Source organism: Meleagris gallopavo, chromosome 4 (genome assembly GCF_905368555.1).
Source record: "Meleagris gallopavo chromosome 4, MGAL_WU_HG_1.1, whole genome shotgun sequence".
Classification (NCBI taxonomy): Eukaryota; Metazoa; Chordata; class Aves; order Galliformes; family Phasianidae; genus Meleagris; species Meleagris gallopavo.
Genome location: NC_139407.1, coordinates 4,877,904 through 4,904,379, shown reverse-complemented (window position 1 = coordinate 4,904,379; position 26,476 = coordinate 4,877,904). Strand labels below are relative to the sequence as shown.

Here is a 26,476-nt window from a genome sequence, read left to right as displayed (position 1 = left end):
GGTGAGTTTTGGAAAAGCATATTTTATAGAGATTCATATTCATCATTGCCAGTATCAGCTTCAGTATCTTCTGGCTGTGAGGTCACTCTGAACCCATACTTAATGATGACACAAGGAGAGAAATGCAAAAAAAAAAAAAAAAGCAGTGTGAAAATAGCAGAAGTTTATATTGTTTGTTTTAGACCTAGAAACGTTTATTCAGTCTAGAAACGGTGGCCTCTCTGAAGTGGCTGCAGTTTTCTACCATCAGCTTCAAGAAGCAAAATATTTCCATCAGAAGTAAGGAGCTAAGGGATGAAAACATCATAATTTTTTTTAATAGAATCACTTCCAAAGTTACTTTCGAAGATTCCAGTCTTCTTCACAATGCTAATTAACAGCTGTGGAATAAACAGTTTTTCTTAGAACAGTAACTATCCCAAACTCATTAATTTACCATGTGTTCACTGAAAAGAACAGACTTATAGCATTGTGTAAGGTCACCCTTGAATGAAAAAAGTAACAGTTTTCAAAGTAAGATGTAGCAGTCTATGACCCCAGTTGCAGCACAAAATCACCTTTCACACTTGTTATGGGTGCAGTTCTGGCTCTCCAGGTGCAGCAGAGCAAACCCTTGCACGAGGTATAGTACCAGCCAGTGTAAGGTCCTGGATGTGGTTCTGGTGCCTGATAAGGTCCTTATAATCAGCTGAGTTGCAGGAGGAGACAGCATGCATCTCCTCAGCCTGTCCCGGCTGCAGAATGAAGCAAGCTGTTTGAAATTCAGATTAAGGATGTTTCAGTTACTTTACTTCCTAGCCTGGAGTTTAGGGCAGCTCAGAGCACATGGGCCAATATATCCATTCAGCATGGGTGCACTCAGCATTGCTTGTGCCTGGGGAACATCTGCTTTTAACATCAATTATTTAAAAATACAGTATTGAGAACATTTTGTTGCACCAGCTCGGTTCCTGCAGGACTTTGCTAGTCAAATAACAGAAGAAGTTGTTCACAGAAATTTGCCAGTTATACTCAGTTATTTTTAACATGATGGCAATTCAGTTGCTGTCTCACTTTGCTGCTGGAAACGTTGTGAAGAATCCTGGTTGTTTTACCAGGCAGTTATCTCATGCAGGCCTAACTGGGAACAAAAGGGAATTTAGAAGAGATACTCACTTTTAATTTCTTGCTTTTTGTGCAAGGCTCATCTTAAAAATCACAAGACTACACCTTTGTGCATAATACATTGTCATTCTATTATGACAGCAGATGAGCTTAGCATTCTTTGACAGTTATTAAAAATGATTATAAATAACGTATGCAAACAGTATTGCAATGTTTCTGCTTACTTTTTCAATGGCTTATTTACTGGCGCTTCTCTTCAGTACTGTATAAACTGTAGTGACAGGTTTTCTCTTAGAAATCATCCATCATTGCCTTGAACTTGTCAAGATGAGTAAGACTGTGTCATGCTCATCTTTAATGGCATTCATATCTTAAAAGCCAAGGCTTTCATAAAGATATTACGTTTTCTGGAGTTAGATAAATTTGATCGGCTTCTTTGAGTTCTTTACACTTCTTTGTTAAATGTCCAAACTCTAGAAATACAATTGGTTGTAATTTCTAAAAGCTCCTAAAGGAAAAAGAAAGAGTTAAATACTTTGTCTTTTGCTTTCCTTTGGCATAAATGAATATCAATTTTTCCCTACTGTGAAAAGAGAATAAGTAAACTTTGCTTTTTTACACCTGCCTGTTTGTCTTAGAACTTCATACCATATTCATTTTCATTCATACGTTAACATAAAGACTTAATACAGTGAATCACAATTCTGAGGAAGGGGAAAAAAGAGACAGTGCCATAGAAGATAAGATTAGCTAAAAGTAAGGTGATTCTTTATTGAGGATGCCTGGGTGTGGAAGTAGTGTGTAGTGTGTGTGTGATGCCTTAGCAGTGCTGATAACTCAGACCCATCTCATTACTGAGTGATCAGCAAGCCAGCTGCTACTGCAGCAGGGGTTTGTGTTCCCTTCTGCCCTGCTCCTTTTCCCATGGCAAATCTGTCAAAATGCTGAATGTGCATAAAACCAGAGTATGGTTTGGGCTGGTAGGGACCCCTAAAGGTCTTCTAGTCCAACCCCCTGCCATCAGGTTTTCCAGGATTCCATCCACCCTGGCTTTGTATGCCTCCAGGGATGGGGCCGCCATAGCTTCTCAGGGCAGCCTGTTCCAGGACCTAACCATCCTCTCTGTGGAAAATTCCTTCCTGATTCTGAATGCACTGGTAAGGTTTGCCCCATTCATGTGGGAATTCAGGTCAGATTCCCGGACTGCAGTTTCTGTCACGCTGCCTGCAGTATCTGCCTGTAGTCTGAAATAAGCTCAGCAGGCATAGAGCACATTGCTGACTCAGATTTCCACTAGGTATCAGCATTCAGAAACAGCATGTATCTTGCTTTTTATATAACCTGAATGTTATGAAGGAATGCAGGCAGGAAAGCAGATAATCTTATTCAGTAAAGATGTAGCCAAGCACCCCAAATGAAGCTCTTAGGCTTCAAAAACATAAACAACTTCCTGGAAGCACCAGCAGGCTGTGCCTGGTTCTTGCCAGGGGAAGGGACAAGTTCCCAAGGAAGAGATACCAGCAGACATTAGACCATTCTAGACTGTGCCTTTCATTTCTGCCCCAGAAAAAAGTTGTCCCACATTACTGTAAGCACACTAGATATGGCTCTCTAATCATAATTCAATTGCATATAATTGCCCTGTTGCATTCTGCTGCATAAACGTCTGCCTGTTCCACAGACAGATGTGAATTTATTCAGCTTGAAAGGCTTTCAGAGTCTGAGATATGTAAGTTCATGAGAGGCTCTGCTCTTGATCCAGATGGCTGCAGCTATAGATTCGTAGCTTTTTTAGGTATGCTTTTTAAAGTTCTTCAGTCATGCTTCCACACTTTGGGAACACAAAATAATAAGGAGCAATGATATTCGCCATTGACCTCTTAGCCCCACAACATTTCATTTTCTGTGATTTATTTAAAAATGAAAGAACAGAACTGGCAAACCTGGAAAGAAGAAGATAAATGAGATCTGTTCATCCTGTTTTGCATACTCAAAAGTTGAGCATATGAGCGGGCAGGAGATAAATTGGAGGAAACATTCTGAGAAGTTAATATTTTAACTTACTTTCTTGCAACTTGCACTACAGATACTGTTTTGTGTTGTTTTTTATTTTGCTTGTTTTTCATTGCGAATGTACAAACAAATTGGAAATTAGTGACGGCATCGGTGGACGGGGGAAGGGCAATGGATGTCATCTATCTGGACTTCTGCAAAGCCTTTGACATGGTCCCTCACAAAATCCCTCTCTAAATTGGAGAGGTGTGGATTTGAAAGATGAACAGTTCAATGGATTAAAAACTGGTTGGCTGATTGCAGCCCAAGAGTTGTGATTAATGGTTCTGTGTCAGGATGGTGTCCTGTCACAAGAGGTGTCCCTCAGGGGTTGGTCTTGGGACCAGTGCTCTTCAACATCTTCATCAATGATGTAGATGATGGCATCGAGTCCACCCTCTGCAAGTTTGCAGATGACACCAAGCTGAGCAGTGCAGTTGATATATTGGAGGGAAGGGAAGCCATCCGGAGGGCCCTGGACAGGGTGGAGAAGTGGGCCCATGTGAACCTAATGAGGTTCAATAAGGCCAAGTGCAAGGTGCTGCACTTGGGTCGGGGTAATCCCAGATATTTATAAAAACTGAGGGAAGATCTCCTTGAGAGCAGCCCTGCAGAGAAGGACTTGGGGGACTTGGTGGAAGAGAAGCTGGACATGAGCCAGCAGTGTGCGCTTGCAGCCCAGAAGGCCAACTGTGTTCTGGGCTGCATTAAAAAAGGGGTGGCCAGGACGTAGAGGGAGGTGATTGTCCCCCTCTGCTCGGCTCTTGTGAGGCCCCATCTGCAGCACTGCGTCCAGGCCTGGGGCCTCCAGTACAGGAAGGATGTGGAGCTCTTGGAGCGGGTCCAGAGGAGGGCACTGAGATGATCAGAGGGCTGGAGCAGCTCTCCTATGAGGAAAGGTTCAGGGAACTGGGCGGCTTGTTTAGCTTGGAGAAGAGAAGGCTCCAGGGAGACCTCACTGTGGCCTTCCAGTACTTGAAGGGAGCGTATGAACAGGAGGGGGAATGGCTGTTTATGACGATGGATAGTGATAGGACGAGGGGGAATGGTTTTCAACTAAGACAGGAGAGATTTAGGTTGGATATTAGGAGGAAGTTTTTCACACAGAGGGTGGTGAGGCACTGGAACAGGTTGTTCAAGGAGGCTGTGGATGCCCCATCCCTGGAGGCATTCAAGGCCAGGCTGGTCTGGTGGTTGGCGACCCTGCACATAGCAGGGGGTTGGAACTGGGTGATCATTGTGGTCCTTTTCTACTCAGGCTATTCTATGATTCTATGAAATGCCGTATTTTTTAAAGTGGACTTCAAAAATAATTGTGTGATTATTCCGCTAACTGTGTTTATAAATACAGTTTTATTTACAGGTCTGTAATCAATATAATATCTGAAAGCTTCAACCTTTAGTATATTGAAGTTGCAGCATTCCTAAAGAGTATGAAAATATGACTTTGCCCATATATTGCAAATAAGAAATTGAGGCCAAAATAAAGGCAGCCTTACAGGACAAAAAATCTGTGAAATTACACGTGCAACACTGAACTCCTGAGTGAAGTGCTACAGGTGAGGCCTTATAAGAGTTAAGTAGATGGGGACAGTCATCTCCTCCTCCCTCCTGGTCACACTGCTTTTGATGCAGTCCAGGGCACAGTTGGCTTTGTGATCTGCAAGAACACACTACCTGTTCATGTTAAACTTCTCACCAGCCAACACCTCAAAGTCCTTTTCCTCAGGGCTACTCTTGATCCATTCTTTGCCCAGCCTGTATTTATGTTTGGGATTGTCCCAAACCATTTCCCTCTTCGAGCTTCGTGAGGATTCTGTCAGCCTATTTCACCTGCCTGTCCTGGCTTCTGTGAGAGGCATTACATTCTGGTTTATCAGCTACACCTCCTGTTTTGTATTGTCTATGCAATTACTGAAGGTACACTATTCCATTGCCCAAGCCATTAATGAAGCCATGTAACAGTACAGGGCTCAGCAGAGAGCTCTGAAATGTACCATGCATGACTCGCTTCTATCTGAACCTTGTGCTACTGATCATAGTTCTCAGCCTGGTTGTTCAGCTAGTTTTAATCCACTTTACTGTCTACTTATCTAGAATCTTACAGGTCACACTGTAAAAGATGTGAGGTAAAACCGTATCTACTGCCCTCCCCTCTTCCACCAAGGTGGTCACCTCACTGAAGAAGGATATCATGTTGGGTAAGCGTGATTCTCATTCCTAAATGCACGCTGCCTATTCCGAATCACCTTCTTGTCCTTCACGTGTTTGGAAATGCTTGGTTTTTAGCAATAAAGGATTTCAAAGGGTGAGATTTTCCTTATCAAATCGTTTCAAACAACAGTAGTTAACTTCTCCAATGTTCCGTATTCTGTTTTAGATACTGTTAATGACAGAAACAACATAAGCAGCCAGAAGAAGGGTAACATCTGCTTCAAAACAATATATGATGTAATTTAATTTTCGAATTTCATATTGCTGAATGCCTTGTACAGGCTGGTTCAAAAGCTTATGGATAAATGTGTAGCAGGTGATTGCTGTCAAAACTCAAGACTTTTAATCATAAACCAGTAATAATTAACTGCAGTTGTTAGCCATGGTCTGAAGTAACACCCACAGCTTTTTATGAATAGGATTTTAAACATGTTGAATGAGTTTTTATTCTCTTTTTTTCTGTGCACAGAATACCGATCTTAAATGAAGACTGGCGTTTTACCTTCAAGCTGGCCATTAGGTATCCATGTGAAATTGAGAAATTAAGGTTCAATCTCTTCTATTTTTTCCTTTTTTGTGACAGAACATTTACTGTTTCAGCAATACAGTTAGTTAATTAGCAGCTTCAAGATTTTAATATCATATAGCAGGAGAAACCAAAAAACCTTAAGCCTTCAAACATCATACTTCTGCGTATGCGGAATACATTGATTTTTCTTGTCAGTGACTAACAAACTGATTTTGTCCTCAAATATGGGCAAATAAGTTATGTAGTTGTTACGTTTCTTGATAAACCTTGAGGCAGAGATACAGATTGTGGTGGTGTCCTTTCCTGCTAGCATGGGAATGGATATTTGTTTTTGAGATGGCTGAATTTTATAATACACTATACATGATTGGCAGGTGCATTATAAAAAAACATACACATATGTATTAATTCATTCACTAGTATTCACTAGGTGGCTAAATAAATGAATTTTCTGACCACTTGAACCATCAAATTCTTCAGGAAGGAATGGACCTCAGCTCGTTACGTGTAAATATTCCTAGATAATATGAGAGAAGTGATGTTAGCTTAGTGATCCTTTAGTTCAGTTTCATTCCTACAGACTTCAAGTATGTAGTGCAGGAGCTTAATTTGTGAGAAAAATTGTCCTCTGCTACACAGGTAGGCACTGGTGTTTCAGAGCCCCTTGGGCACTGGCTGCCGCAGAAGCAGATGCTGCTTGCTCTCCTTCAACTACAGAAAAGTTCTGGGTAGCTACAGTCAGCTTCAGAGACTTTTAATTAAATATGGGCTAGAAAGGATTAGTTTAGCTAACAGGCTAATATGAATAATGAAATTAAATTTACAGGTCTTGTATTCTTTCCTGTGCCAACCAGTGGTTTTGATAGTAGTGCATACCTGCCTAGAAGGAAGTTAAGACTTAGAACATTGTCGAGGACCTTAGCAGCAGGTTGTGCTCCTTCCCAGTTCTTCTGGCCAAACTCCCATTTCTGACTTTCTTCCTGAATTTTTTTATCTACTGAACTGCGGAACACACAAAGGTGAGATAGGTGAATAGAGCTGTTTGTTTTATGTTCTGTTTTGTTTGAGTTACTTTAATAGGGAATACTGTTAGATATCTTAAACAAAAAGGTGTGGGCTGAGAAACCTAATCTCTCAGAGGGGCCCTTTCTACATCCTATGAATTAGGGTCTAAACCTGGGAAAGGTTTAAGTTTTGGGTATACTCTTCTTAGTAGTATCTTTCATTGGCCAGCATAGACTAGTTCCTACCAATTGTTTGCAGCTATAGAGTTTGAAATGAATAAGAAATCCAATTTTGAATAAAAATGGAAAATCTTAAAAAGACCTCGTACATGTCTTTTATCTCTTTGCTTTTTTTTAAATCCTACTCTTCTCTCCCCCTCCCCCTACCCCTCCCTTCCTTCCTTTTCAATATTGTTTTATCATAAGAGTAGGGGTAGGAACTCTGTTTAATCTTGCCTCGCCAATCCACTGCTTTCAATTTTTAATGATGACAGCTAAATAATAAAAGCTCCCCAAAGGTAACAAAATCACAGTAGCATTCTGATGGCTCCTCTCTCGTCTGCTGTGGAAACAAACATCTTTGAAAGATTATTTTCTTTAATGCTGCCTGATGAAGATGACCTTTAGAGTTATCACAAAAGCAAAGATTTAACCACCTGCTGAGGAATAAAAGGCAGATATTTACACAGTAAATGTTTTAACTACTGCAGGGGGGAAAATAATTTTTAAAAATTCTTTAGATAAGTCTTCAAACTGTATAATAGCTGGTAATTGGATGCTAGGAACTTTTCAGTTAACTTGTTGCATATTAAATTCATGTTCAGTAGGTAATAACAAAATAAATATCTTAAAAATATCCAAGTAAACAGGACTTCGAACAGGCACAATGGGTTTAATCTGCAAATTGAGAAAAGAACATTAAAGATAATTTAAAAGTTATTAAGACTTCAGTAACAGTAGAAAATAATGACCAGTACAGACTAAGAAACCTGTGCTAGAAGAGCTTGAGGCAGCAGTGGGTAGTATACTAGGTGATGCTGGGTTTGGGCTGATGCAAACTAGGAAATGCCTTCTGGAAATTATTGTGAGTTAAGTCCGAACTGCAGGCTGCGCTTACAGAAGCCTTCCATTCAAATGAGTGCAGGACAGAGTCTGGCATTCCTAACATTTGGATTACTAATCTTTGAGTCTGTATAGACTTTTTTCAAGGGTAAAAAATAGAATGTTTTTTTTTTTTTTTTTTTTTTTTTTAACTTTATGGTATTTTCAGTTAAAATCCAGGTACCTTTAGATATAGGTAATATGCAGACATAGCAACATAATTCCACATAGTATAAATATCCACATAAATACAGTATAATTTTGTCACAATGAAACAATTAATTTAATATGACATTATTGTATCTTGTTATTGTATTCCACTGTTTCCACTCTTGTTTTTGTCTCACTTTGGAAATACTGGACTTCTCCATAGAAAATCTTGGAGTTCTTGAATCAACCACAGTGAGAATTCATGTTTTCTGTTCTATGCAGATGCTAGTACCTGCAGAAATGTGTTTCTCCCAGCTCTAGCTGGGGACATGGATTAGTCTTGCCCTGCAAACAATAAGTAGTCTCAAAAGCTACCACGTGCTGGTACCTACTAGCGTTCTTGGGTGACCTATCATTTCCTGGCCTTGCTTACTTTGTCAGAGGTAATAGGATTACAGCAAGTGCTTCAGTGGGCATCTTTTCTTATTTTTCGTCTCTGCATTTTCTATTCGGATGAGGCTGTCCTTTTTTTTTCTTCCCCCCTATTGGCATAGATATTTAGCCTTCCCAACATAATATCTAATATTTAAAGATGAGACTGGCAGCAAAACAGAATACGGGAAGGATATCATATGGTTCTCAAGATTAAATTAAAAAAAAAATAAAATTTGAAAGCATGAATCTTTATTTTTTCCAGACATGTATTCAGTGAATGAAAAAAAAAAAAAAAAAAGGAAAATGGATTTTTCAGAGAAAAGGAATTATAAGAGCTGGTTGACTTGACTCTTGATCGCAGTATTTAATAAACCTTAGATGATTCAGAGAGAAAGTAAATCATGGAAATCAGCCTTTAATTGTAGAGGTTGGGCATTTCTGGTGGGAGTTCATGCTAAACTATCTTCTCTATACGAAACATATGAATTAATTTCTTTAAATATTTCGAATATGCTGAAAAATTTTGAGAATGGTTTACTTGGAATAAAATTAGGTACATTAATTTTAGTTGAGGAGTTATATATTCTTTTGTGAACGTATTTTATCTCATTTTACAAGTTTGGAATGATATTTCCAGTGGCTTTCCTGGCATGATGGACAGTTCCTTGAGAACTGTTCTTCTGGTAGAATTCACAGATACAGTTTTTGATATGCGCAGAGCCCACTTAGATTTTGGCTGTGTGGCAGATGAGTGTTACAAGATCAACATCTTCTCATATAAACTGTTCTGGTAAAGTTCTCAGTTAAGAAAATGTTTCTGGATTTTCCTGGCCAAGTCTTAGAAAATCAAATATTTGTTCTTTTTTTTCAAAGTTTTGAGAAGTGAATAATTGCATCATGTCTTGAATTTTAGTTTAAGCTCTCCCAAAGATATGTATGGTTAAGAAAGAGAAAATAGGTTCCTTTTCAAGCCTAAAACTGAATCATTTCAGATCACTAGTAGTACTATAAAATGTTTAGCCTTGGACTGATTGTTACTCATTGCAGTTAGGAAGCTCGTGTTTGGGAGAGAAATTAATCTGAGCTATCTAAGATTAAATGTATTACAGTGACTCTCGTGAGAAATGCATTGTTTCTGATAATGTCACAGAAATTTTAGAAACAACGCAAAAATACCACACGAATATAATGTTGTGAGTAGTTCAAGTGTAGTCCCAGCAGCTATCTCACAAATATTAACTGATCAAATTCAGTTACTGGTTCTCAGAGGCAAGAATGTTCAAAAGTGAAGCATCTTTTTAGGGATCAATCTAAATTTTTAATAAAGGATTACATCAGGGACTTAGAAAACAACATAGAGCTCTCTCTGTTGGCTTATGGTGAGAAAAATCCTGGGGACTGAAATATTGATGATTCAAGGATTTGAGGCTTAAGCAGTTTGTGTATGGTGAGATTGTTTCGTAAGATCTTCATTAAAATTTTGTTTGAGCAGTTAAGGAGAAAATAGCATTGCTAAACCCATTGTCTTGTAGTTGGACTGTTAGATTACGACCCACTTACATTCTAATTGCAGCTTTTAACCTGTTCCAGTCTAGGACACAGGCCCATATCCATAAAGCCATTTAAGAATCCAATTTCTATTTGACCATCTAATTGTCACTGATTGAAGAGAACGTACTTATTAGAACTTGAGTTGAGTGCCTGAATACCAGTGAATAGATGAACCACAGAGCTTTTCTTTGGAGCTGGAGTTCATACAGGTACTTATTCTATTATGTTCTATTTTTTATTCTATTTCTATTTCTATTTTTATTTTATTCTATTTCTATTCTTATGTTCTATTTTTTATTTTTATTTTTTTTGAGAGATGCAGCAATGCCCTTCTAACTTTCCCCATTCAAACAGTATATATCTGCTTATTATTTTCTGCTAATGCTAAATAGACAGGTTTTTATCATTTATTTGTATTTCTGGAGCAACGGACAAAAAAAAGTTAAAAATTCACGTTAGCAAAGATAACACATTACCTTTTCATTTCTGCAACATACTTTGAATTAGAGGCCATTAATGTTCTCTTCATGAAGTGTTGATGCAGCCAAATTAAGCTCTTTTAAATAAACAAGGGATTTTTCTTAACTGGAAGTATAATATGGAGTCAGCAAAACCACCTGATTATTCTGTATTTTTGTATTTAGTTAACTGTGCTCACTTCCGTGTAATTGGGCTGCTACTATTAGCAGAAACCATTCAGACTTTATTAAACGTATTTGTAAAACTCATTTTCATTAAGTATTTGACATCTGCATTTCTGTCTGCTGGGCTCTGCCTTCCTACCTCAGACAATCAAAGCTAGACACATTATACATCTGCCATCTTTCATAAACTAAACTGCCTCAAGTAGGAACAATGCATTTATATTTTATAATGAAAAGGAAGTCTCTGAATGCCAACTAGTAGACACCAAAGATTATCTTTGTATTTTCTGAGCATGGATTGTCAGACATAAAATTTTTTAGCAGCCACTCCTGATGAATTATTGATGCTTTCACTATTTAGAAAATGGATCGCATCACTAGAGTAATTAGCACCCTGCCACTTCTGCCCATCATATTTAATGTGTCATGAGAGAAGGCTGCATTAACTGTTTTTTTAAATGAGTGACTAGCTTTGTTTTGGATCCGTAACCGTGTTGCATATTTACCATTCACTACATCCAGATGGTATTCCATAGGGTATATGTTTCTTGTAGCAATTTTATAGTGTAGATTTTCCCTCTCAGGATTGCTATACTGAGCAAGTTTGAAGTCATATCTATCTATCTATCATATATAGTATTCTATTATATGTGTGTGTATATATATATTTTAACTCACCAGCGGATCTGTTGATCGTAGTGAAACATATTCTTCTGAATACAGACTGAAATAACTGAAATACAGTTCTATCACGTTAAAAGAGACTCCTTGACTCTGTTGTGTGACTCATCATCTTTGTAGTAGGAAGTATTTCTAAACAGTTGGCTTACAATGCAGTTTAATACTGTTAGCACAATATTTGTTTGAGATTATCGGTATAAATGGTTTTCTTTAATTTAAATTATTATGGATTCGTAAAATTCCTAATGAATTTAGTAGAGATTAGCCATTGTGTGCACTGTGCATATTGGCTGGCTTGAGTGGTGTAGCATTTAAACTTTGCATGTAAAACATGAAATGGATGCCTTCTGAAACTGTCAAGCTGTGATAAAGGCACTACTTGAGGTATATTCAGATCAACATAACCAAGTGTAAGCTTTTATATGCAAGACATCTCACTTCAGGATGTCTAAGTGTTTAGAAGCAACGTTGCTTAGCAGATTTTTCTGTTTTCAAAATGAAAAAGCTCTGCTTTGAAGCTCAAGTCCAAAGAAACAACCACTTCTCAAAATATGAGATTTAGAGTAGGAAGTACTTTTAAAGTTAACTAAACATTAAATACACAATATAGAAAAATACCACAGTCATAAAACCACGACAAGATCTCATCAGAAATAAAAGCATTTGCCATAATTTGCTCTCCTACAATGAAATGAAGTTGCCATCATGGAAGTTATTCTTTCTTGACAGTATACATCTATGTGTTTTGGAATAAGTCATACCTTAGTCATTGGTTTCTTCCTACAAGCCTACTAGAAATGACTTGAAAACACAGAGAAATGTATACTAGTGCCATAATTTTATTAGATTTTATCAGTAATTTATAAACATAAAGCATGTTACTTAGCAATAAAGTTTTTTTAAAGATATCCAGGACTGTGTGTTTGCCTGCATTATTGGGCGCTTAGCTTAGCACTCAGTTATTCTCTGCATGTAAATGATCTCAATATTCGATATGTAGGAAAATGGAAATACTAGTAGAGGTACTTAAGAAAATAGGAAAGTGGAAAGAAGGATCACATACAACTCATGAAATCTTTTTAAGAAATCAATAATCGTGTACCTAAATAAAAGGCAGAATCCGACCTCAGTGCAGACACATGTATTTAAAGGCACAAGGGCATTGATCAACATAATTAGATGCTTAACTGGGCATGATAGTCCTTGAATGTGAATGTGCGTGCAATACACAGTGTGGAAAGGTAACCTCCTCTGTTTCAGAATGCTTTGTTTTCTCACTTCAGACGTTTTATGTTATTGAAGAGTATAGATTCTGTAACAAGGACAATCGTGGCAAAATTTCAGAACTAGATGCAAACAAAATTCAGTCAGCAGAATAAATAAAACAAAAGCCTAAATCTAGGTGATATGGAACAAAAAGAAGTAATGATAAACAGGATAGCCCTGAGGACCTCCAGTCACTTTTTCAGATAATTTATTCTCAGTGGTAGTCATGCATTTAAATTGCGTCCTGCAATTGCAGAGTGAAATTGTTCCTTATTTCAGCGTGCCAATCTACAGAAGGCTTTGCTCAAAGCAGCAATAGAACACAAAGGAATGGAAGCTGTCCTCCCCTTGACGTCTAGCACATTAGGAGGGAAAATTTTGTGACCACCTGGCAGCTGCAGTAGGGGCTGGAGCTCCTGTAGCATCTCTAAATGGAGAGCATTAAGCCTTAGGATATACTTAACGCATTAGCAGTGGATGTGCTGCTCTTCACCTCCCAGCACAACCTGTCTGCTAGCTGTCATGCTGCTGGGGAACCACAGCCGTGCGACAGTCAAGTGCTCAGGAGCTGCCAGAGGGTCTTGTCTGCATGTGGCCAGCTGTTACGGATAGCAGCAGTAGTTGTGTTTCTGACTGTCAGCACTGCAAAAACACTTAAATACGTGAGGAGTCTACCAAAGTTGTCTGTACATCCAAGCCATCTTAATTTCGTATCGTACAGACATCAGCTGTTGTCTCCTTGGTGCAGCCAAAGCATGTTGATGTGCAATTGCCTCCATCAGAAAGTATGTTAACTTTTGATGACTTTGATGACTATAAAGGCAATGTTAGTGAGGCTCTGTGCAGCTCATTTATTTGGTCAGAGGTTGCTCCTGGAGTGAGTATCTCAGGGATCTGCTGCTGAGCAAGCATCCTCCTTCAGCTTCCAGGAGGGACCCAGCAGCTACTGAGGGACTTGCATGGGAAAAGGAGAACGTTTGTTTTCTGTGGAAAATTATTGGGGTGGAAATTGCTGGGTTCCAATGGAAAGATGGAGAGATTTGAATTGGGCAGATAGCTGACCAGTTTGCCTTCTTCCCTTCCTTACTGTCTCTGTCCATACATTTTTTTATACCTAATAAATTTTCCATGAGCAGACCTCACTTTCTGCACTGTGTTCAAAAACTAGTCATGCTGGGTCTTTTGCCTTTCTTGACTGTGCAAGCCTGTGGATAGTTGCAGAGCAAAGTTTGCCTTCTGTTATACATTCAGTTTTAGGAGGAAGATCTGATATCTTTTCCTTTTTTCTAAGAGTTGTACCACTAGCCACAAATGTAGGAAATGCTTGATACTTAACACAGTGGATGTCCCACTTATTTATCTACTTTAGAGCTAACATTCCAATGTAGTAGTTTCTCTCCAACAGCAAAAGGAGTAAGAAAAGAAAAGAAAAAATTATACATCTTATATTAGTCTGCACTCTCACAATTCCACAGTTAGCAGCAGCAGGGCTCTAGCACAAAAGTGGCGTCTCAGAACGGTGGTGAGGCTTGCACGGGACTGGAGTCATGCTGTACTGCCACTTGCTAGGTGCACATCTTGGTTTATATTCCAAAGTGTGCACTACCAACATTTACATACTATTTAAGATAAAGTCTGTAAGCAGCAGTGGGCTGCTGTTATGTGCTCAGAATGCAGATAAGGAAGCTGCTATAAAGAAAAAAGTGTGCTTTTGTGTGTGTTAAAAAAAAAAAATCTAAAGGATGTTATTTTCATGTTTTTGCTTGTGTAATTAACATGGCTGTACTTCAAAGAACAACTGCAATTTACAAATCCTTTTTTCCTTAGTATAGCCAAATAATAATGAACAAAAGATGTGTAGAAAAAAGGAAATAACTTCTATTGCTTCTCAAAAAAGTGATTATGTATGCAGAGAAAAACAGAGAGACACTGTAAACTAATCACTGAATTTAATATTTTTATTCAGCTTAGATGGCTGCAAGGGTCCAAAAGAATACTTAACTTCTCTTTCTGCTGGGATCGTAAAACTCATGTAACATTGCATTTTTCCCCATATAATGTCAATATGAACTCTACTATAAAAATATCTCAGTGGTACTTGGCAAAAATAATATCACACTGAGCAATGTAAAGAACAATAAAGAGAAAAGTACCTTGGTGACTCTAGCCTTCTGTCTCACTAGCTCTCAATAATGCATAGGCATCTAAAAGTCTTCTCAAGATATGTAGAAAGACCTGAACATTAAAATGAAACTTAGATCATTTTCTAGCCCATGTTGCAGTTTAGAAAGCCCCCATTCAGCTGTCGCCTTCCACCCAAACTTCCCAAATCAAACAGGATCCCCTCCTTACCTGACCAAGCACTTGCCTCAGTTCTCACTTGATACACCCATACAGCTGCCACCTGACTTTCTGAACCCTGACAAAGATCCAGGATGTAGGTCAGGTGATGTTACATCCTTTAGGGGTCCTTCCCAGAACCTGTGCTCTAGGTGTGCTCCTTGCAATGCTGATCATGGTGACTCTCCTTCCTACTCCAGACTTGCCAGGGAGCAGATGAACGGAGGGTTGTGTTCTTTGTTGTTTACATGACAAAGCTGTCATGCAAGCAAAACATTTCTCTGGGAATCTAGATGGGTCCCTCTGCTGTAATTCTAGGCCTAAAAACCAATTTCATTTCCTGAAGTTTAACAGATAAAACTTTTCCTTGGGGGAAAGAGGGAGAAGGAGGGGAAAGAAAAAAAGCTGTTTTTTTCCTTCTTCATCTTCCTGTGAAATAATGAGGAGGAAGCACACATTTTCTGTAATTGATAGATTGCCAGGAGAGTAATTAAAATATCTGGATATATGGCACTGCTCAATTATTTCTAGTTATTGTGCACTTCAGCTCCCAAATGTTTATGATTTTACATGATTTGTTTTTGCACACACGTACATACTTTCCATTTTATGTGCTCAATCTGGGGAATCCCAGTACAGCAGCACAGAAACTAATTATTTCTTAAAGCTGATGTGGCATCATGCACAATTGATACTGATGGGTGATGAGGTTATAATTTTCATGTGATTAAGCTGATTGCAAAAGCAGAGTCGTCTGTCAGGGAGTAAGGGAATCCTAACATTATAATTGACTGACGGCCATAAGCTCATCCAATTGTCTTGTCATAATCATATTGGTTGTCTCTTTCTAGTAGGACTGAAAGTTTGATAGAAATTGATTTGTCTTTTTAACTTGCTCCCAAGCATAAACATGAAGTTGTGGTAATATGAGTGCTTTCTCAGGCAGTGGTGATAAAACTTCCTCAGGCCTAGTCATGTGGAAGCTGGATCTTTGTCATCAGAGCCTCTTCTGTCAGAACTTTCCTAGAATGGGAGGCTTGCACTGATACTTTTATATATCTGAGTTATTGACCTATTTTGGACATAATAGGAAAATATTTCCCCTTTTGGAAAATGCAAAGGTATAGAATGAGGAAAAGAATATGATAAAATGTGTAATGAAGCAGACTGGCTTTTCTGCATTTGTCAAAGCCTCACTTGGAGTATTCTTATAAGAATTTAACATTATCACTGGGATTACCAAGTGAAATACTCAAAAGAGTATTATATCCTGATGCCAGGATATTTTCAACACTGCTATTTTGAGGATGCAAGTTGCAACGAAGTTAACCTGTTCACTGCTTTTTCAATGTGCAGAAAGTGCAAGACCCACATCCAGCACTTGCAACCTTTAACCTTCAAGCACAGTATAAGGTGCTCAGCTTTATCCACTGTTCATTTTTCTAGCACTACTACAAATACAAAAGTAGTTCCTCTGTAGGCTTATCTGTAAACTTTCATTGTCATATCCAGGTGCACAAACTGTAATTTTCACAAGTCTGAGAAAAGGGGTATTTTTTCTTTAGTTCCATTTTATAGATAGAATATCTGGGATGCGGAACAGCATCAGGATTATTTCCTCCTGAAGCAGCTTCTGGCTTTTTATTTAATCGTCTTTCCAATAGTTAGCATGGCAAACTTTATGCGTTGAAAACACAGTTCTAGTGAGCTTTAGTCACAGTTGTGACTCTGCAACTCAGACTCCACAGTCTCAGGATGAATGTTGATATTATATATATATGTTGCTAACTGATCATGAAGTTTAATTTAAAGGACTAGTCAAACATTACACCAGAGGTGTTTTCCACTTCACATTAGAGCATTGCTCTGCAGTTATGTCTCCGGTCACTTAAATACCTAAGCCAGCAGATCTGCATTAGTATGTCATTCCCACTTTGGCTCACAAGGAACTGTTTTGTTTAGCTTCAGTGGAGCTTGATGTCATCCAGCTTAAGTATCTGTGCACAGTGTCGCATTGTGCTACGCAGATGTGTCCTGCATCAGATGCAGCAGCAGAATCCAGCTCTGCATGATGCCATTTAACTCCTGTGTTCACAGGAGTAGCTTCTGTCTCGTGAATGTCCTTGTCTTTGTTCGTTACACATATCCTAACCCTCATAATGCAAGGGCTGATAGATGGCATGTCCACCTGTATAGTTAACAGCGTGCATAAATTAGTTCAAAACGAGGTATAGGAAGGTTTGATTTTCATGCATTTCTGCAGGCATTTTGACTTGAAAATACTGACCTTGTTCAGTAGGGTTTCTGGAAGAAACCGTGCAGCCAGGAAGTTCTGATCCTTTTCACCCAGTTTATTCCTTGTTCTAATCCTCTTCTTACTAAAATCTACTTACTCCACTGCTTACTGTGTTAATGCCATCTTGCTCACGCCGTCTTCTCTCTGCTTCTTATGTGAATCCTGTCTCTTTCCTAGCAGTTGTCCCCGTTCCCTAATAGGCTAAAATAAATCCAAGAACATTTCTCTGAAAGGATGTGAAATGTAAAACCTTTCCAATGCATTCAATGCATTTGAAATACAACTTGCCTTACTTTGACAATCATTAATCTGAAGGTATTGAACTTTAAATATAATTATAGCACAAGCATCAAGCTGTGAGATTTCATATTTTTCTTTTGCTTTGGTTTTTTAAATATGTATTCTCAAAGAAATTTACTTGATCCTATAAACCCATCTTTGACAGGTCTGGTGTAGCTCTGTGCAGAGCCCTGATGATACATCAAGCCCTGGGAGGGCAGCCCCTGAAACAGAGCAGGGTTTAGACATTGATCCCCAACTCACTTGTGCTTAGCATCCAAGGGGAAGTAAATCTTGTCATTCTTATTCATTGGTCATCCTGTGTCTTGCTTCTTAATTCATTTCCGCTCATCCTTCACCTCCCTGTCTGGGAGCACAAGAGATTGTCCGCGTTAGAATCCCTGTGCTTCACAGAAAACCTGGTATTCTCTGCTCTGAGCACTTCAGAGCTCCTTTGCTTCCTCAGGTAGATGCATAGGTCGTCCCATGGTCCAGACAGTGGCTTCTGTTCACTTCAGCTCTGCTGTTGTGCTCTCATGAGTGTGTATTTGGCCTGAGTTTCTTCGTTTTGCTTGCTTCTTTCTTTAATTTTTTGTTAGATGATCTTCAGGGTAGGCTCTCTTAACAAATTCTTCTGAAAAAACAAAGTATATGATCTTTTCACATGCTTGCTGCATGTAGCATCTTAAAAAGATCCCCATTAAGCTAGTTAAGAGACCTTTATCACTTACCACTGTCAAAGCATGTTTTTCAAGACCATCATTCACTGTGATGTTTTTCATACATCCTATATGCTGAGAGCTGGTATTAAATTAACTAGACAATAACTGTGTGCTGCATAGTAGCAATCTGTCATCCTTCAGTGGTTCTCAACTACTTTACAGATACACTGAACTTATTTGTGTAGAGTGAAAATGACATTATTCTTCTAAGAACACTCTCTGAAAAGGCTATCTTCTGCTATTAGTGGGAGAGGCATTATTTTCTGACAAAGAAGATCTTAACTTACATAACCTGATCTTCTACTATTAAAATGCGCCTAACCTCCATTTACTTCACAATGAAAATAATAGGATGGCAAAATCAATACTGACAGTTCAAGGCAAAAGAAAATCTAGCTAAGGGCTTTCCTCATTTCTGCTTCCCCTTTAAAGGTAATATATGGTATGAATGTGTTTGCTCTTCAGTCGTAGGACTTTCAAAAGCAAAAAGTTTTGGTATCACAGGCTAGAGGTCAGTGCATGTACCCAAATCTGCTTCAGTAGTAAGTATACACCATGCTGACCCATGAGGTTTCTGATTTTTTGCACGTCTTTATCACCTACATTGCAAATACACACTTTATTGTGCTATTTCAGGCAGTGCTAGGAGCCTTACTCTCCAAAAAGTGATTTTGTTTTCCTGGCTCTGGTTTGAGAGATCATCATGATACTTTTGTCAGTCTGGGTAAAGTGACCAGCTATTCTCTGTGGCTATTCCATGAATAGTTCTGATATTCTAATATTTTAATCTTTTTATTTCTCTCAAAAAACTTTCTTCATTTCTGTCTTCATTTCCTTTCAGTCTCTTAGCGATGTATAGCTAGACGTAGTGCTGTGTCTATTTTAATATGTGACTAATCTTTTCAGACCCATTTCCACCTCTGTCTCTGCACTACAATTGCTAGATGTATTATACCGTGGAATATGGTATGCAGCAGTCCATCAATCCTCTTTAGTCATCTAAAGGCAAAATATATAGTAATTGCTTAATAAATCTGCCATTTCTTTATCTCAATCTCCAATCCTCTATTTGCATTTTTAGTAGTTTTATCTTTAGGGCTGGGTGGTCATCTAACCAGGTCAGGATGATGATAGCTAACTTTTATAGTACAGAAAGCAATAGGATTCTATGGTGAATTAATATTTTTTATTAATAATAGGCAGTAAATCTTGATAGAATTGTTAATGTCGTGCATAGCTCCAGCCCCTGAAGAGCTGCTCTTAACTAATTGCTTTGAAGGCACCTAAAAGTTTTAGCCAAGGAAAAGAAAAAAGAAAAAACACGAAGGCTCTGAGCTTGTTTATCACAGTCTTGTCTTATACTATATTCTGTGCAGCATCAGGTTAAGAGTATGCCGTTACTTCTTTGAAATTTAATTTTCTACTTATCATTTGCCTTCTGAACTGGCTGTCCAAGTTGTGTGCTATGGAGGTTTTGCAAGAAAACATTTATTGCTGATCCTACTTATATGTGCTGCTTTTCATTTCTGAACAGGAATTTCTACGGGTAGATCTTCAGATTCAGTAATGAGCATTTTCAGAACCATAATTAATATTTTATTAACTAAACTGTTTGTTTGTTTGTTTGTTTTTGTAAACACGTTTGTTGCATCCTGCTCACCCTCCTCCTCAGATGAGAAGGTCAAAGTCAGTTCCAAGTCCCCATCTTTATCCTGAGGGAGCTCCATAGCTTGAGCTCCTAGGTGTCTAAAAGAATTCCAAAAATTGCAGCATAAATGCTGTACTGGATAATTCTAAGAAGTAGCTTCCTCCATAGGATTGCATCTAATTTCTGATTACTATAAATCTCGTAAGGCTATGACAATTGACACTGGGACTTTGGGCCATCACAAATCTTGTAAAATCCTCTCCTTACACTTTGCCCTTGCTGGAATAACTACACAGAAATTAAAAAAAAAAAAAAAAAAAAAAAATCCTTAAAAAGCAAATAAGACACAAATTCAAATCAAGACAATGATTGCCTGCACTTCTGAAGGGCTGTTGTTAAATATTGTATATGTTTTCCTCTATTTACTTGGCTTAATAAATATCTAGAAAATATTAAGAGAAATCTGTGAAGGACTACTACTGAGCTGTTGGAAGGTATTGCTGCTTGCTACTGTTACAGTCTACAGCACAATCTTGGAAAGATATACAGTCCTTCATTTATTTTGAATTGTGTGCCAAAGCAAGAGGAATAATCAATTTAGAGAATGCAAGAACACAGATGTGACACACAGGCTCAGTCTTTTGCTGTGGGGAATCTGGGAGATTGTATTCCTAAGACAGCAGAGGTACATATGGGAATATAGAGTGGAAGAGTTACTGTTTTATCTTTTCCATTTTCAAAACAATGGGAAGCATATAAATAAGGCAAAAACTGTCTCAGTGAAACATGAACAAATGTTTCTTCGTGGGATCTTATGGTACTTTTTATTTTAAACATAAAATGGACCAAATGATGAGTGTGAGACACGAATCAGGCTTCCTGGGGTGTGTGATCCAACCCATGCTGGATGCAAATAGGGAGGCGACTTCAGATCTTTAAGGAAAATATTTTGATGGTGACAAACAAGCACAGCAAGGAAAAAAAATGTATTATGTACAGAGGAAAGAGATTCTAAGACTACAGATCTTAAAGCATATTCAAGAACACTTAATCTAAACTTATGACAGAAGTGCTGATTGGAAGGTAGGAAAGCCACAACCACTTAATGTACTGTCTCTTAGAGAACTAGGTATGCAAAATAGAATCCAAGGTCTTAATGCAGCGAGATTGCTGTGTGTTTATCTCCCCCTCTTACAACACAAAAACAGTCTCTTACTTTCTTCAGCTTGATTCTGATTCACATGGGGACCTCTAATTCCTTTCCATTTTCAGACTGTTCAAGTTTTACAAAAATTTTCATTGCTTCTACTCTTGATTATTCAATATTACTTGATAAAATTGGTCTCTTCTGCCCTATTTCTTTTTAACTTCAGCCTGGCTGAGTTCCAGTTATCTCCAATTCCCTTTGCACTCTCTTTTAAAAGATTTCTTTTACACTGTAGAATTTTGATCACATTTCATTATTTTACATTCTTTCAAAGGTACTTGTATTAAAAGAAATAACTTTGTTTCTTGTGATAGTGCTTGCACTTGTATTTGTGTCGAATGACAGTGCTTTATTTAAGCATTCCCGAATTTGAAATTTACCTGTTCCTATTTCTCCTCTTATATCCAAGTTTCTCATGGCTAACCTTCATCCATGTTTCCTAAGTAGCAAACAGAAATATGAGTTCTATGGTCTTTGAAAGCAGAAATCCTTCTGATTTATTCAGGAGCAGGATGGAAACTTTCTGTAGATGTCCCTGGATTTATCTCCATGTTCCACAGCTGCTGTTCTTCTCCCATAAACTCCCTCTGCATTTTTCACAGGTCTCCTGAAACTTCTCATCTTCTCCAGACACAGAATGGCATACATGATTCATCAAAGAGGCAAGGTGAACATGTAAGAAACTGCCCTGTATTTCTTGTTGTATATTGTCCTTTTCCGTTACCTTTCACCCTCTTCCTGCATTATCTTTTACTATGCATCTGATAAAAAGTGCACTCTGGTGTTTTTTGTTCCATATGACGTTTGTCTTTCAGTCAATCTTTGATACGTGCAGATGTATGTGTTTTTTTTTTTAATTTTGTTTATGTTCTTTAAAGTAGTTAGTGAAATGCTTTCATGGAGGAGAAAAGGCGAGCCAGTCTTTGCTATCTGTGTAGCAAGGCTGATGTCTGTAGATAAAGCATGAATGACTTCACAATAAAAATATGAGGTCTGTTAATGGCTGTGTTTCTGCAATGATGGCTCTAGTAAAAGCCTGAAACTGCTGTGAATAAAACAAAATAAAAATATATCCATTTTATTTTCTGTCCTGTACTGACATGCCATTTCTGGGAAGAGATTTAAATTGTTAGGTGTCAACTATGAATATGAAGATGGAGTATAATACAGAAGATTCAAGAAGTATTTGGAAATCTTTCTTTTCTACATGACCTTGTCTGAGATTGGTAAGGAGTATCTTAAATCAACATGAGCCAATCAGCATCACTTTGGGACAATTCTGCATTTGAAAGCATCTGTTTGGAGTTGTTTGTCTTCAAGTGGGAGCACCCAGGAGTGGTTTATTGACTGAAGACTTGGCCTGGCAGAAAAGGAGCTTGATACAGGAGATGGGGGGATTATACCATTGTATCCTGCGAAGGCAAGATACAAGATGGCATCTTCCTGCTTTCTCCTACCTGCTGACTTAAATTTTCAAGGCCTGGAAGACAGGAGTCTTGCTGAGATTCCAAAGCCAGAAGCTGTCACTCCAAAAGAGCAGGCTCGACTGCGTTGGACTATGAGTAAGGGTCATCATTAGTCAATCGTCCAGTGAACAACACAACCTCCAGGACCCAGCACTACAGAAAATCAGCACCTAACATCATGACATGCCTCTCTTTCCCCATTTTTTATATCTTTATCTTTTTTTTTTTTATTATTCTTTGTAGTAGCCATTGCCTAATATTGTCCTACCTGTAAGGCTTATTAATCGTAACTAGGAAATTAGCCAATTTTACCTCCAAGTCTTTGTTGTTAAGAAGGCACTTCATAAATGGATGTGTATTATTCCTCTGAGTCTCCAACGATTCCATTGTGGTAGTGAGCCCTACTGACTGTGGAGGCATGGCTCAGCAGACAGAGAAACATTCAGCTTCCTCGAAACCTACTGAGTGGGACAAGACACATCTTTGTGAACCAACCTAATTCTAGTTAACTCTGAATCTGTGTTGATTCTATTTATTTATTTATTGGTTGCTGCCGATGTTTTGTTTGCTCTGTGTGTGTGTGCGCGTGTGTATGTGATTTGCATTTTTTAGCTTTTTATTTTTTTTAATTTACAAAAAAAAAAGGAAACAACCAACTAACTGAGGACATGAAAATGTCACAAGAATCATAAACTAATTCAGAGATCAGCTACAGAAGTGCCAAATGTGCCAGGTAGCCTCAACATGGAAAGAAAAGTTGGTTCTAGTGAAAGGCAAGGCTTTCTTTGGCTTCAGCAGAGCCAGCATTTCACCTGAGAAGCCAAGTACCATTCCTGATTGTTCTGGGGCACCCAGAATGGGAATGGGACATTTATCTAAGGCATTCTTAGACACTGCAGCCAATTACACTATTTGATATATTAGCTTGCACTGTAGAAAAGTAATTCGGTGGTGAATGGTTATTATATGTAGGATACAGGTATCCTATGCTGGTAAATAAACTCAAATTATGAGTTTCAAAACAACTCGTTTCCATGGCGGCCTCAGGAGTTTGATTCCTTCTTACCAGTCTCATTGCTGAAAGAGTAAGTTCATTCTTAAGGCTTTTGAAAAGTGAAAGCACTTTGTATGGAGGTTTTCTTAAGCCTAGGAACACCTCTAAGAAGGCAGGATCCATTTGCTGACTGCTTGCTGCCATCCCTGCTGAGATTTTTCTAGACAAGCAGCAACAGTGGGAAGGTTCAGATCAGAAATCAGGTTGCACTCAGATCATGAGTGATTTAAAAAGGCTGACTTGAATGTGGTTTGGACACATAAATAAAATGTGTTAGCTGCCCAGTGTAGAAGGGATTTGAGCACAGAACACGCTGTATGCTGCCCCTGTATAATTACTGAAGACACACTACAGAATAGTCATTGTCACTGTACACTCTAGACAGTGTGTAGTATGGACAGAGTTGATGCAACTTGAACAATAGGGATGTGGGTTGGTCCTCATTGTGTTACCAGGATCACGTTGTGGAGAACACAGGAGAATGTAAATGTATTACAATGTTCAGATGTATTAAATCTAATATTCCATAGGCTGGGTGAGGAAAAGAATTGGACAATTATGAAGCATATGTTTCTTTTAAGAGAGCTTGTAAAACAGACATGAACATAGAAAATGGCATCCTTTAAGGATACAGATTGCATATAGACATTACCTTAACTGTGGACCAGAATGTCCATCTGGAGCATTTTTTACTTGTTTATTTCCAGTTCAGATCGTATATATTGATGTCTGAGAGTTTCTTTACACTTGTCAGTCTGTAGTGTCTCCTCCTGTTGATTTCTGGGTTTTTTGGTTTTTTTTTTTGTGTGTGCAGTTCTTTTCCAGCTGTGATTTGTGGTCACCTGCATGTTTTTCTGACAGGTACTAAGAGTAAGTCAGAACTTATCAAGCACTTCTATGCTTTCCTTTTGCTGAAGACTTCACTGATCATAATGACCTGCTTCTTCAGAAAGCAGAATACAATTTGGGTGTGCATGCCAACAATAATTGTACTTGTCAAAAGAAACAGATAATGTTATAACTACCCAAAATTTAATCACAGGAAATACGATAATTCATAAGGGAAATCATGTTGTACAATTTCTTTCATTTCATGGAATTTAGCGTAGATCAGGGGGAAAAAAGTATGCAGAATACTACAGAATGGCAATTACTTGCAGAGCTTTTAAAATGTCTTGGTGATTCCTGATGATGAAATTACTTGAGATTTCAACAATAAAAACAACAGGAGAAGTTGAAATAAAAAATGATTATAGTTAGTTATTGCATAACATACCTAATTTTATTCAATTTAGAAGTGCTTTATCTTTTTCTGTAAAGATATGTGCTGTTGGGAGCACATATAATGTAGCATTTCAGCTGTGGAGAATGAGATTCTGTTCTGTCTTTAGTACAACTCTGGACTAATCCATTAAATCAGATTTGCTGCTTGTTGATGACTGTATAAGTGAGGTCTGGATCTGGGCCAGATTATGCATACTAAAATCTACCACGATTTTTAATTTTGATTTACAATAATGACGTTCAAATTACTTTTTAAACAGCTGATCATCAGTCCGTTGCTCTCAAAGTTAAGTAAATAAGTGATCCCAAACACAACAAAAACAGTTAACTTACAAATAAATGAACAGGAAACAACAGTTTATCGAGGAACGAGTTATGAAAATAAGATTTTTTTCATTTTCATATTCTTAGCTGACATTTTCGTAGTAACTAAAGCATGTTCTTAAGGAGTTGTTTGAAGAAATGGGTTAATTCTGTGAAGCTTGTTCCTTATAGCCTGATTGCAAATGTGTGAGCCTGGAGGTAGGTGCAGAACTCTGAGGCTCACTGAGGGCATGAGGAGCCTGGGTTGGCACAGTGGCAACTCCAAGCCCCAGCTTGTGTGCTGCCTGTGAGCATCCTGGTGAGCCCTTCTCCTTCGCTGGTATCCTTGCACCTAGTTGCACTCTGGGTGCTGGACACATGCTGCTAATGATGCTGAGTGGTTCATTTAAAGCATGTATAAAAACTACCTGTAGCACTGACTTTAAGCATGGAAGAAGAGCCAGTACTTTGTTTATCATAGTGCTCCTCTTGCAAATACAAAGAAAATCAATATGTTGTTATGTCCTGGAATGATCTCCTTGAATTCAGTCAATGCATAACATGGTTATTTTCTGAGACTTAGGATAGAGAAGACAGTTCCAATTTTGCTTTATGTTTACTGATTTCAGGATTTTGCCCTGCAAAAGGGAAAACTGAGCAATCCAACATCCTCCTGAGATCTTTATAGTTAGCAGTACCTGTCTGGAAATAGAGAGCTGCAGGGTAGACGGGCAGGCTCTGCAGAAGAGAAAAGGGAAGCTCAAAGCAGAGGAAATGGCCAGTAGCAGGAGACTTTACAGTGAAAGGCTGTAGCAGAAATGCTAAGTCACAGCCTGAAGCAGTGATTGAGCACCTGGTGGGAAGGCAGGGCCAACCCAGGACTGCTCACATATAGCTGCAGCTGAGTGACTGGAAGGTTGGAGCCAGGATCCACCCCTTCCCAGACCTTGTTTAAGGTTTGGCAGTGGAAGTGAAGGTATCCCACTGGATATAGCTGTAGCCTAGGACTTTGCTACCCTACTATTGTTGCTATGCTTCCCAACACCTTATAGTGTTACACAGGCCAAGGCAATGGCAACCGCAATGTTGAAAATGAAGATTTTAATAACCACAGTTCAGAATAACGACAAAGAAGCTTATCAGCAG

The 26,476-nt window shown here is 38.4% G+C and overlaps 1 long non-coding RNA gene across 3 annotated transcripts in view; it reads left to right on the top strand.

Moving 5' to 3' along the window:
• LOC116216613 (uncharacterized) overlaps positions 1-10,969 on the top strand; it is a 148,376-nt gene extending 137,407 nt beyond the window's left edge. For all 3 annotated transcript variants that reach the window (XR_004159735.2, XR_014882769.1, XR_014882768.1), the window contains one exon: positions 10,180-10,969. This is a non-coding gene — a long non-coding RNA (uncharacterized LOC116216613). The remainder of the gene's footprint in view (positions 1-10,179) is intronic.
• The last annotated feature ends 15,507 nt before the right edge of the window (positions 10,970-26,476 follow it).